Source organism: Euprymna scolopes, chromosome 21 (genome assembly GCF_053919585.1).
Source record: "Euprymna scolopes isolate OS-2025 chromosome 21, ASM5391958v1, whole genome shotgun sequence".
In the NCBI taxonomy this organism is placed as follows: domain Eukaryota; kingdom Metazoa; phylum Mollusca; class Cephalopoda; order Sepiida; family Sepiolidae; genus Euprymna; species Euprymna scolopes.
Window position 1 is genome coordinate 125,433,238 of NC_136502.1, and position 13,551 is coordinate 125,446,788.

Consider the following 13,551-nt stretch of genomic DNA (forward strand, 5'->3'; position numbering starts at 1 on the left):
TATACAGATCGTGGCCATGAAAGCACATGAGAAAAAAATCGTTTAGAGATTAAAAATAGTTTTGTGTTGTTGTTTTCGTTAAATATCATTAAAGGAGGAATTATTTGCATTAAAAATACATTTAGTATTATGCATCTAAAATTGACAAAAGCATGCTTGAAAAGTGTCAACATTATGAAATAATAATACACCGAATTTTACCTGATGTGTTTATCTAAAACAGTAAAAATTCGATTTTTAATCAAAATGATTCTTTGGTTAGTAATATAACAATATATAATAATATATAACAATATATAATAATATATAACAATATATAATAAAAGCAACAATACAAAACTATTACAATTCTGAATTTTTAAGATGCGGGCTAATTGTTTGTGTTTTGATTGGGCTATTGATCTCATCTTGAGACTTTTGTGAAATGAAGTCAAAGTAATTGACAAGAATGCAAGATAGCGTGTCAGGCGACTCGAAGAAGCAGCACATAGGCTAAAAAAGAAAAATTACTAAGCAGAGCAAGCTTTGAAATCAATAGCATTTGGGAACCCCTAATTATAGGAAAAACGAAAATTATACACCCTTAAAATTTCGGCGATGGAAGGGAGATAATCCCCTGTTGATAGATTAGAGTTGCCTGCCTCTGATCAATCAATAAAAAAACAAAAAACAAATAAAAAAAAAGCAGAACACCTCCAAAAATACGAAAATATCTACAGAGTAATTTTTATCCTTTCTTTTTCAAGACAACAACTAACATGCCTGAAGACGGTCGAAGGCTACACTGACCAAAACGTAGCACCAATAACAATCAAGATGGAACAATAGTCCGATCAAAACAAGAAATATAATAGAAAATTACTTTTAATGTCTGAAAAAATTTGCTTTCTTTTGTGACTGCCATCTTTATAAACTGCCAATAATTTGAGATGGATTTTCATAATAAACACATTTTAATATATATAAATAAAAAACACATTTTTTGAAGAAATAAAAACTTCTGACATAATAAAACATATTAAAAAGCAAATGTCACCAAACAAACCAAATTGGTGACATTAAAACATTGGTCCCAATTTCTTCTTGTCCTATCAGCCGGTCCATCATTATTCATATTTTTGTTGTTGTTGTTGTAAAATAAAATAATTCTTTGTGACAAACTTTATTTATTTATGTCTTTTATCCTGACATGTCTGACATAAGGACAACAAAAAAAAAGAGAGAGAAAAAAAAAGGTTCTTCTTTTGTATTTCTCAAGATGAGGCATTTTTGAGTAGTTTTCTTTTTTCTTTTTTTTTTTCAATATCCTCATCATTTCTTTTTGTTTTTAAGTACATCATCCAATGGTATTTTATTATGAGGTTATCATTTTAACCGAAATCAAAAAGTGTTAGTGATTTTTATTTAACAGTATGAAACAGACATCAATACAACTATAAACTGTGAATAAAGTTTATGATGAGCTCTCCTCGTGTTTTTAATTATTGATTTTTCAACTGTAGCTGTCACAAAATGGCAGCAACATATCAATTATAATTCAATTTGCTGCATGGATGAAGTACGATAATCGACATTATTTGGATTCATCGAACTACTATTCTCATCTTAAGTGTCATTCTCACAATGTTTCGGTCAATGTAACCTCCGACCTTCTTCAGGTGTACAGGGGGGAACGATAAAGTTATCGCCCTAAACAAAACAATACTACAGCTTTATTTTAAAACTTTTATTGAAAAAATCAATTCAAGTAACTTGATTATGTAGTAGAGCTGACACCTACAGCTTCAATCACCACCCTGATACATGTCTGGAACGGGGAGTATGCCTTTTCCACAAGTGCTGGTGGGAGCTTGGTGAATACTCTACGGATGGTGGAGATTAGGCTGGCTTTGGTGTTGTGGGAGGTTATGTTGGTGATGTTCTCGACGTATGACCAAACAAAGTAGTTCATCAGGTTCAGGTCGGGGGAGGAAGGGGACCAGTAAGAGAAGGGTATAAAGTCATAGCACTCCTGAAGCCAAGCCTGGGTCTCTTTCGATGAAGTACAATAATGGGTCTTATTTGTTTTCATCGGACTATCGTCCTCATCTTGAGTGCCATTGTTGATGTAACCTCAAACCTTCCTCAGGGTATCTTGTCAAACAGGAATGTTTCTATTGAACTCAGGAATTTGGATGGAATTTTGAACGGAACCCTTTATTTACTTCATGAGGGTAGTACTAATTTGTACTAGAACTGTCCACAAGGACCCATAGCGCAATGATTAGAATACTTGGAAAATTCAGTTGTGAAAATCATATTCTTCTGAAGGTTGAAGGTTCAATTGTCATTGTGGGCGACCGGAAAATACAATTACAAATTACTTAGGACTTCTATCCAGTCATGGCTGATGGAATGAGAGCACGCTACTTCTGTAATATAAATAAAGGGTTCTGTTTGAAATTCCGTCCAAATTATTGAGTTCAACAGAAACATTCCCGAGTTTGACAAGATATACCTGAAGAAGGTCGGAGGATACATTGACCAAAACGTTAATGAAAACAGTAGTTTGATGAATCCAAATGATACGAATAAACAATCCTTATTTCCGAAATTTAGAAACGTAATACAATAATGGACTCTTTAGGTAATAAACAAAATTCCAGGAGGAAATGTGACGAACATTCAAGTTTGGAGCAAAATGAACACAATGTTTTGCATTGCATATACACTACAATCATACTGATGCACGGGTTCTCATTAGATCACCGGTTAAGCAATGTTAAACCTGGTCAATACCAAACGGGTGACCATTTGGGACTACTAGGTGCTATATGTAAGAGAACATCGACACTTTACTTCAAGAACTGCAAAAGCCTAACATGGTTGTTTCTCTTGACTGTGGACAGCTTGTTGATTTGATGTCCCCTTGAAACTTTCTCCTTCGTGGTAAACTGGTTCAATCTGCCTAGGGTGAATACCACTGGTACATGCACAATGTTTATTCTACTGTTAACAATTTTGGATTAAAAAATGGGTTATAGTCAGCTAACATACTTCTTAATTTTCTGCAGAGCGTTCCTTCACTTTAATTGTTTTTCAGTATTTCTATTGTGAAGCGACTTATTGAAATAAAATATAAGAAAAAGGACATTATTGAAAAGTATATAATAAAAATTAACAAAATTATACAGATAAAAATAACACAATTATGGTCTACAAACAAAAAATATTTCTTTGCTTCTTTTTCTCACTTTTTTTTCTCTGCCCTGCTCTAACCAAGTCTGTCGACCTATTCTACAAATCCCAAAACTCCATCATGAAAAGTTTCCAGAAAGAATACAAGATTAAACCCAGAACTCCAACTTCCAACGTAGACCCCTTACTACGATGTCTCCTTCTCTAATATCAGGGGTCTATGTTCCAACCTTCCAGAGGTTGAAACCCAATTACAGGAGACCAAATCATACCTATCCTAAGCGAAACTGGCATTGGACCGATTATTTCTCTAGATGAGTTCGTAATTAAAGGATATTCTAATTTAACATCCAAATCTGACCCCCAAATTCGCAAGTGCCTGGAATATGTGCCTACATTAAAGATAGCTTTTCATATGGTAGGAACATCTCCAGAGAAGACACTAAATTGCTTTATGTGCTTCCAGGTTGCACTTGCTCAAACCACTGCGTTTATATTTGCCCTCTATTTTGCTCCCACAACAGTGGAGTTACTATCTTTAAGAGCGTATCTGAGAAAATTGACCACATCCTGTCTGCTCATCCTTCAACTAACATTGATGTCTGTGGAGATTTAATGTTCACAATGTGAAATGGTTAGCCCACTTAAACAAGAGATGATGAGGGAAGGTTCTGTCATGATTTCTTCATTGCTAACCTAACTGATATTGTTCACGAACCCACAGTATACAAGTCGCCTAGACCTTTTTATCACAACTTACCCTGAGCTATGTTCATCCTTTGTTCTGTCTCCACTGGGATCTTCTGATCACTCAGTTGTTTCAGTTAAGATAAAAAAATGTAATAAGTTACCTGATATACCTCTCTATCATACTGTATATTAATACTCTATGACTGACTGGGATAGCTTCTATGCATTTATATCAGATCTACCTCTGTATGCCATGTTTAAAAAGAACGTGTACTCTATAGTATCAGACCTGACGGAATGGTGAATTGTAGGTATATACCACTTCATACCCTCCAAAACTTCCTGCAAAACCTAACCGTCAGCTGTAATTCTCTCCAAAATATGCTGTAGTGCGATATTATTTGTGAGTGAATGCTTGTTTCCCACAAATCTAGTCTTTCTGAAACTTATGTGGATTTGTGGTATGCGTCTTGATGTCAGAGTTTGTTCTGATTCCCTCATATTGAAGCTGAGTTTACTCCGACTGAAGTCAACTGTGTGTTGAACATGATTACATGGACATTTTGAATGGCACTTGGCTTGGATAAATAAATGTACAAACATCTCAGTCGAAGGAAAGTGGGGAAAAGTCAGGCTGAAAAAAACTTGGAGTGAGTCAGTCAAAAATGACCTCAAATAATTGCATTATTATAATTATATAATTGGAATATTATAATCAAATAATTGCACACTAAAATTGATCCAAACAATAGAAATTCGTGGAGTCACTTTGTATCTCCATGCCATTCTCATCTGATGTGGGAAACGTACATTAAAAGAAGAAGAAGAAGAAAAAGAAGAAGAAAAAGAAGAAGAAAAAGAAGAAGAAGAAAGTAAACCTAAGGTTTCAGCAATTTTGTAAATCTCATATCCACTTATTTTGCCAAAGGTGGAAAAATTGCTGTTTTCTGGTATAACTTTTCTATAGTCTATTGTCCAATCCAATCTTGTATTTTCAAACAAAGGCATTTCAGTGAAAAACCTTAGTACGTACTTACATGTCATGTCAAAATTAGTATAAATTCCCAAAATTATGGAAAATGGTCCAGTAGAAAATGAACTACAGCTAATTTTCACAAAAAAGCATGCAGTATATTGAGAAAAAGCAAGATGGCCGTGTAATATTGGGAATCCCAGCTTAAATGCTATCTAGGTAGTTGGAGAAATAGTAAGTTATGTAAATATATTTTTGATTCCCATCAGCGAGTTTAGTGGGGTCACAGAAGGTTAGATTTGACATTCGTCAAACTCAAGTCCCTTTTTGTCAACCTAGTTAGATGCACCGGAAATTAGGGGTGACGTGCACCGGAAATTAGGGATAACGGGAATTGTGGTCGTAGGTTTCCGGTTGGCGACCACGTGGGGGAGAGTTGGTTTTGGACTGCAGATGAAGCAGACGTGACATTAGAGTCTCTCCTCCAACAACCATGGGTTCGAGACATAGGCTTGCCTTTTTAATAAAACGAATTGAAGCTTCGAATCCATCTCATGTTATCGATGCATCTGCAGCAGTGACCACTCCCCATGAGATGGCAGCCCAGTGACAAGAGGATATTATCCGCTGAACAAGGCAAGCAGGTATGTACACATTATATATTTGCGCATACATGTCGAGACACTACAAGGCAAGAAACTGTGTAAGAATAGAATGCACACACACACACACACACACACACACACACACACACACGCACACACACAAGAACACACATGTAAGAACACACAGACTTTAAAAGCCAAAAAAATAGTAAAAGAGAACGATTAGCAAAGTAAACAAACAAATAAATAAGAAGGACACAAAAGTCCATCTTTAACAGCCGACCTGAAAGATCATGTCATCAGATTCTGCCCAAAGCAACTTAAACAGTATAATGCAGTTATCTTCCCCTGATTTCAAGCATCTGAAGGTTTAATTCACAGTGAAAAATCACAACTTTGAAAATTTCTGCTTTTACTTATAATTATTTTTCTATTGCACTATTTTTGTAATTTTTTAAATTTATTCTACTTCTGGCATGACGCTTAAGTATGTGATAATATTTTTCTTTGAAATACATTTTTTCAAAGACAAACTATAGTAAAATAGCACCGTGTTTTTTTTTTTTTTGAGGATGTGGTATGAGATTTTCAATCCTCTCAGAATAGTCATCATCAAGAAATATTAAAAGAGTTTCCACCTTTGGAACTACATGTTTATTTCGTTTCCTGTATATGTTTACAAATGTAAAAAAAAAGAATAAAAACAAATGAAAATAAACAGCAAGTATAAAAAAGATTTTTATTTACAAAAAAAAAATGAAATATAAAAAGAGTTGTCTCCCTTTGCAGTAAAAATTTCATTTCTTTTTTGTATAATTTTAAAAAAATATGAAAAATAAGTAAAAATTAACAGAACGTATTAAAAGATCTACATTTATTAATAACAACAACAGCAACAACAACAACAACATCAACAACAACAACAACAACAACAACAACAACAACAACAAGGGAGTGATAGTGGTTAACAACGCAGGCTGACAACCTTGGTGTGCCATGTTCAAACCCAGTTCATTCCACAGAAACACTTTCACTGAGTAATGTTGGCAACCTTCACATGGTCTCTTCTGTAAGTATGCGATATTCTTCTAGAAAGAATTCTTAATAGAAGGATATCTCGGAAACGAATGCCAACAAAATCATCATCATCATCATAAATGATACTAAAACACAACAACAACTAATGAACAGCAATTCATTCACAAATGATGATGATGATGATGATGATCATCATCATCATCATCATCATCTGGAATTGTAAGTCACCGGGTTCTAAAATTTCTGCAAAGTTTTTCCTGCAGAATTTTTGCAAAGTTTTCCTGCTAAAATTTCTGCAAAGTTTTTCCTGCAGAATTTTTGCCACTATTTTCTCATGTTGAGAAATAGAAATCTCATTGAATGAGAAGTTCTCACTCACGTAGGCTGCGTGTAATCTATTTGCAACATGACTGTTCGTGATTTCCTTCCACAAATTCAGCATGTCACGATCTTTTGTAGAGATAAGCCGTCAATCCTGCAGGAATCATAATTTACTCTATTCTTCTTTCAGCAAAAAAAGTTTCTCATAAATTTTGAAAGACGTGTTTTATCTGAGTCCCAAACTACCAGATCTTTTCGACCTCCTCATAAAAATGGTTTGCAGCATGTGTAACTTCAATTTCCAAAACAGATGCCTGAAATGAGTTCAACTCTGTCCTTTCTGCTGTCTGTGATGATTAGAAGTTGGACTTCCATCACGATGGCCTGATAAAATATGTGTAACTTGTGCACTTTCAAATTCAACAGCAATCCTAACCCCTTTGGTAATTTTATCGATTGAGATGTTGAACCCAAAAAAGTGCAGTTTCATCTGTAGCAATCATGTCGAAGAGATGATATTTACAAAAATTTACTTAAAATGCAAATCTACATGCAACAATCTTGACAGCTTTCAGTGCTTTTAACTGCTTTGAAATTTTTATGGAAATTTACCAAATTAGCAGGCCGCCCGGCATTGCCTGGTCATAAAATACACATAAATATTATATTTTAATTAATGCAGAATTCTTATTTATTAAAAACAGAAATACTGTAGGCATTAAATGTAATGTTAAATTCCTTTAAAAAAATGAAGTAAAAAAAAAACGAAAAAAACTGAGACATGTGCATGCTAGTATTATGTTTTTTTTTTCTAAACCGTTCATTTCTGTAAGTAAAAAAAGAAAAAAAATACTCGAGCTGTGATTGAAACCAAAACCTAAAGACAGTTCAAAATCATTAAAAACTTTTCCTCTCCAAAAATTTTAAAAACAAAAAAATAAAATATGGCTGTTTATGGTATTAGATTGGCTATTTTATTTTGTAATTAAAAAAATAAAATATGGCTGTTTATGGTATTAGATTGGCTATTTTATTTTGTAATTAAAAAAATAAAATATGGCTGTCTGTTTATGGTATTAGATTGGCTATTTTATTTTGTAACTAGCGGGGGTACCCGGCGTTTCCCGAGTGTTTGTTTCCGGGACGGGGGGGGGGGAGGGAGTTTTAAAAAATGTTATGGTAGGTAAGTAGGAAGGATCAAACCCGGAGTCATGAGTAAAAGTAGGAAAATAAAGTGTGAAAAAAAACAAAAAAAAACATCTGCAACGTTAACAGTTCGGCACCAAGAAAAGTCCATTCCAGTTGTTTAGGAAAAAAAACAAAAAAAAAACGACTACGGTAGGTCGGCGCGAACGTGAAAATATAATGTGAATTGTCCAGCACGCTAACCACTACGCCACAGAGCACTGCAGCTTAGTTTAGTGATTTTAAATAACTTCACATGAAAGAACTACGAAGCCAAACCGGTGTTCTCTTCTCAACTGTTCCTTGTGAACGATCCCCAAACGGTGTTAAGTGGTGGCAGGGGGAGGAGGAATTTGTTAGAGAGAAAATATTTTACCACTTCCATTGATCTTAACCGATTTTGGCCGTGATTTCTCAGCAGAAAAAGTATAGAAATCTAAGATTATCAAGGAATTTGAGAAATAATAAGCCTATAACACACCTCAGATATTGTTCTGCCGTTTGTGCATATTATATTTGCATGAAATATTTTGATTTTTAATCCTATTAATGTCAAAATCAGACTGGAAAAAATGAGTTCATTTTATTTATATAGAGATTAAAAAAATAAAATATGGCTGTCTGTTTATGGTATTAGATTGGCTATTTTATTTTGTAATTAAAAAATAAAATATGGCTGTTTATGGTATTAGATTGGCTATTTTATTTTGTAATTAAAAAAATAAAATATGGCTGTCTGTTTATGGTATTAGATTGGCTATTTTATTTTGTAATTAAAAAAATAAAATTTTATTTTGTAATTAAAAAAATAAAATTTTATTTTGTAATTAAAAAAAGTAATGTTGAGAGGAAACTGTAAGTTTTTTTATATTTTTTTTTAAAATAAAAAAAAAAATGTGCAAGTGAATTGACATCTGTTCCTTTATAATTTATATAAAAAAATTATTCAAAAAACCAAAATAATGTGTTGTTTGTTGAATTTTCATTGAAAAAAAACTTTTTCAATTAATTCTTTTAAGCTTTAAAAGGTTAAAAAAGGAATTTGCTAAAAAAATTGTTTTAAATTCGTTGTTATTTGTTTTATTTTATTTTTTATTCATTTTATTTATTATGTGTTTTAAAAAATTTAAACTACCGTGCAATTGCGACAGGTTCAGCTAGTATGTATAATTATTATCGTTATCATTTTTATGAAAATTAACTCAGGCTTCAGTTTTTAAGTAAAATAAAATGAGCAACAAGATATTCAATGCAAGAGATACATTTAAGCATTGCCAAGGTGGGCTCCCTCTACCGTGCTAGAAAGCTACTTACGCCTGAAAGTATCCTGTATCTCTATAAGGCCGCCATTCGCCCATGTATGGAGTACTGTTGTCACATTTGGGCCAGTGTATTTGCTACTAGTCTCTCGCTCCTGGACAGGGTTCAGAAGAGAGTCACCAACCTGATAGGTCCTGAACTGTCATCTAAGCTTCAACCTCTGTCCCATCGACGTAATGTTGCATTCCTCTGCCTGTTCTACAAGTATTTTAATGGTGAATGCTCTGACGAACTACAAGCACTTGTACCCTCTTGACGTGAATACCCCCGACAAACAGCAAAATTTCACCCCTACACACTAGAGATCCCTAGATGTAAGAAAACCTTCTACTCCAATAGTTTCTTCACCAGAACTGCTAGACTTTGGAATTCTCTTCCGAGTTCCTGCTTTCCGAACTGTACTAACATTCAGAAGTTCAAGTGTAATGTGAACAGATATCTTGCTGCTCAACTCCCTACACAGTATCACTGCAACTTATGTCACTGACAGTATTCCCCTACATCAAAGTAGCACTGTGTCTTGTTTAGGGTGAAAATGGAATTAAAAAAAAAATGTCGTTGAGCCGTCCCCATAAATAATCAGGTTTCATGAACAAAGCTGCTTTCTCAGAACTTCCTGCCTGTGGAACACTGTTCTGCTGTTCTGCTTCCTGGTTGAATACAACATAGTAGCCTTCAAATCCAATGCAAACAAGTCCTTTGTCGAGCCGTCCCCATAAATAATCAAATTCCATCCAATTGACGCAATTAACGATTACCACCTTACATTCATTAACCCTTATCCTCAAGTGGCCTTAAGGCCTTGATAAGTGGTGACTCCCAGGTAAAATTAAGAAAAAGAGAGGATCAAGACTTTAAGGGTATATTTTTTTGTGATGAAATCGCTTGTTGAAATGCTCAACAATAGTTTTAGTGAAAAGAGAGAAATGCGCTAACCAGACTCACATTAAATTCAGGGAGATTGCAAATGTATAAGATAGTGGAATTGAACAACAATATTAAGGAAATTGATTACGTGGTGAAATTAATGAAGAAAGTGACTTACACAACTGAGTGCACCTCTCTCTAGCCTGTTGGGTGACAGAATGAGGGAAGGAAAGAGAAAGAAAAGATCTTTGTTTGTAGAAGGTTCAGTAGTATACATATGGCATTAATTTGCATAGGAGGGCAGAAACTGCTATGAAAAGGACGAGTTGAAAGCACACGTTTTTTTTTTTTAGTTTTTTGACAGCTGAGAGAGATAACGGACAGGGGAAATTTTATTATATTTTATTTTTTATTCATTTTCACCCAACAACAAGGCACAGTGCCAATTTGATGTTCTATCTGAGACATAATTGCTGGAACACTATGTGGGGAATTTAGCAGCAAGATTACACTTGAACTTCTGCATATCAGTACAGTCGAGGAAACAGGAAACCAGAAGGGAATTCCAAAGTCTAGCAGTTCTGTGGAAGAAACTATTAGAGTAGAAGGTTTTCTTACTGCTAGGGATATCTACTGTGTAGGGGTTGGATTTTGCTGCTTGTTGGGTTTGTCGGGGGTATTTGCGTCGAGGGGGTACAAGGGCTTGTAGTTCGTTGGAGCATCCACGATTAAAATATTTGTAAAATAGGCAGAGGGTGCAACATTTTATCGATGGAGCAACGGCTGAAGCCTGGCCAACAGTTCGGGACCAATTACAGTTGAAGTTAGTCATGGAAAAGCCGGAGTTCGAAAAAAAATATTTTTCTTCATTTAATTTTCTTTTTTTTTCTTTTCATTCAAAATTGTAACGTGTGAGTTGCTAAAAAGCTTGGATTAAGCACATTCTAAACTATTGAACTCTGCTTGCAAAATAATGATATACATAGAAATAACTGATGCCACATATAACTTATAATAAATGCCAGATCCATAGGCTAATCCTAAGTGGGGAGTTGTGCCACGAGATGTTTGTTCACATTACATTTAAATTTTTTCATGTTGATAAAATCAGGGAAACAGGGAGTAGAGAGGGAATTTCGAAAGCAAATGGTTTGAGGAAATAAGCTACTAAAAGTGTAAAAAGCCTTCTGGCATCTGGAGTCATCTATAATTAAGGGGTGTAATTTTGCTGCTATATATAACCTAGTCGTAAAGCTTAACATTGTGGGGTTCAATGTAGTTGTTACACATCATAATCGCAAATATGCCTAATTTTGAGTTAGAAAAAAAATCACAATTAATTTATAGAGACGGTAATAGAGTTACAGGAAAACGTCACACTTTATAGTTGTCTGTAATAATTAGAAAAAAGTCACAGTTAAAAATTTATAATGGCCGTTAATAAAATTACATGATAATAAAAGTTACATGAAAATGGCACAATTTTAGTTAAGACAGAAAGTTACAATGAATCTGTAGTGGCATGTAAAGAAGTTACATGAAAAAAGTCACAGAAATATCACAGTTTTGTTCAGAAAATAATATCAGGTAATCAAAACAGAATATTCTACAATGACACAACTATCAGAAAACAATAAAAAAAACAATAAAAAACAATATAAAGCAATAAAAAGCGACTATAATAATAAGCCCCTTGTACCCATCCCCCCTCTTTTTTATGGAAAGTAGATAATACAATGGATGTGCTATCGGCAGCTCCAGTAACTCTCGCTTCTCCTTTTTTGTCATTCAGTCCTCATGCAAATGAGTGATTTTTCTAACAAAGGGTGAAGAAAAAGCTGCTTTAAAGGTCGGTAGTACTTGGTAAACAGTAGTCTGAGATGTCGGAAATTTTTCTGTCTCTATGTCTATCCTTGTGGCCATGTCACTAGTAAGGGTGCTCGAGGTAAACATTTTGTCTGGGCTGACGTTATCCGTCTGATAGTCAGGGACCCAAACCTTGGATTAATCACTAAGGAGGCTGTCCTATTAGCAGGCGCAAAGTACTGGGACTGCTGTATTGCCATTTGGTGAATGGACTCTGGACCATGCAGTAGTCTCTGGTCGGGCCTCTCGATGCCATACTAGTGGGTAATTGTTACGGCTTTACCTTTTCATGTGCCACAAAAAAAAAAAAAAAATTTCCTGTCTTTTTCTCTCTTACTTTCCCTCTCTGTACTGCTCTAACCAAGTATGCCGACCTGTTCCACAAATCCCAAAACCTCAACATGAAACATCTCCAAAAAAAAACTCAAATAAACCTAGGACCCCTTCTTTCAATGTAGACCCCTACTACCAGGTCTCCTTCTCCAACATCAGGGGTCTGCGTTCCAACCTTCCAGAGGTTGAAACACAATTACAGGAGACGACACTGGACATATTCTTTCTAAGCGAAACTGGAATAGGGCCGACCACTTCCCTAGATGAGTTCATAATTAATGGATGCTCTAACTTAACATCTAAATCTGACACCCAAGATCGCCATGGGCATGGAATATGTGCCTACATTAAAGATGGCTTCCCATGTGGCAGGGATATCTCTAGAGAAGATCCTAATTTACCTTATATGTGCTTCCAGGTTGCACTTGCTTACACCACTGCATTCATATTTGCCCTCTATCAGCGGAGTTACTATCTGTAAGAGCATATCTGAGAAAATAGACAATATCCTGTCTGCACATCCCTCGGCTAACATCCACATCTGTGGTGACTTCAACGTCCATAACATGGAATGGCTGACCCACTCAAATAAGACGGACGATGAGGGGAGGTTCTGTCATGATTTTGCCATTGCTTATGACCTCATTCAGATTGTTCGCGAGCCCACTCATGTGCCCGATACTACAGGTCAATATGCAAGCCTCCTAGACCTTTTTCTCACAACTTCCCCTGAGCTATGTTCATGTTCCGTTCTTTCTCCTCTAGGATCCTCCGACCACTCCGTCATATCAGTTAAGATAAAAATGAAATGTAATAAGTCCCCAGACGTACCCCTCTACCGTACTGTATACCGATATTCTATGGCTGACTGGGATAGCTTCCGTACATTCATATCTGATCTACCTCTGCATTCCATGTTTAAAAAGGATGTGTCCTCTATAGTATCAGACCTGACCGAATGGTTAATTGTAGGCATAGACCGATTCATACCATCTAACAAATTCCAACAAAAACCTACCAGCCAGCCATGGTTCTCCCCAGAATGTGCTGCTGCCATTGCGCACAGAAATCACTTTTTCCATAGCTAACAATGTAATAGATGCACTGAGACTAAAGCTGCTCTCAGGAACGCCAGCAACCACTGTAAAAGAGTAATAAAAAATGCAAGAGAGCTAT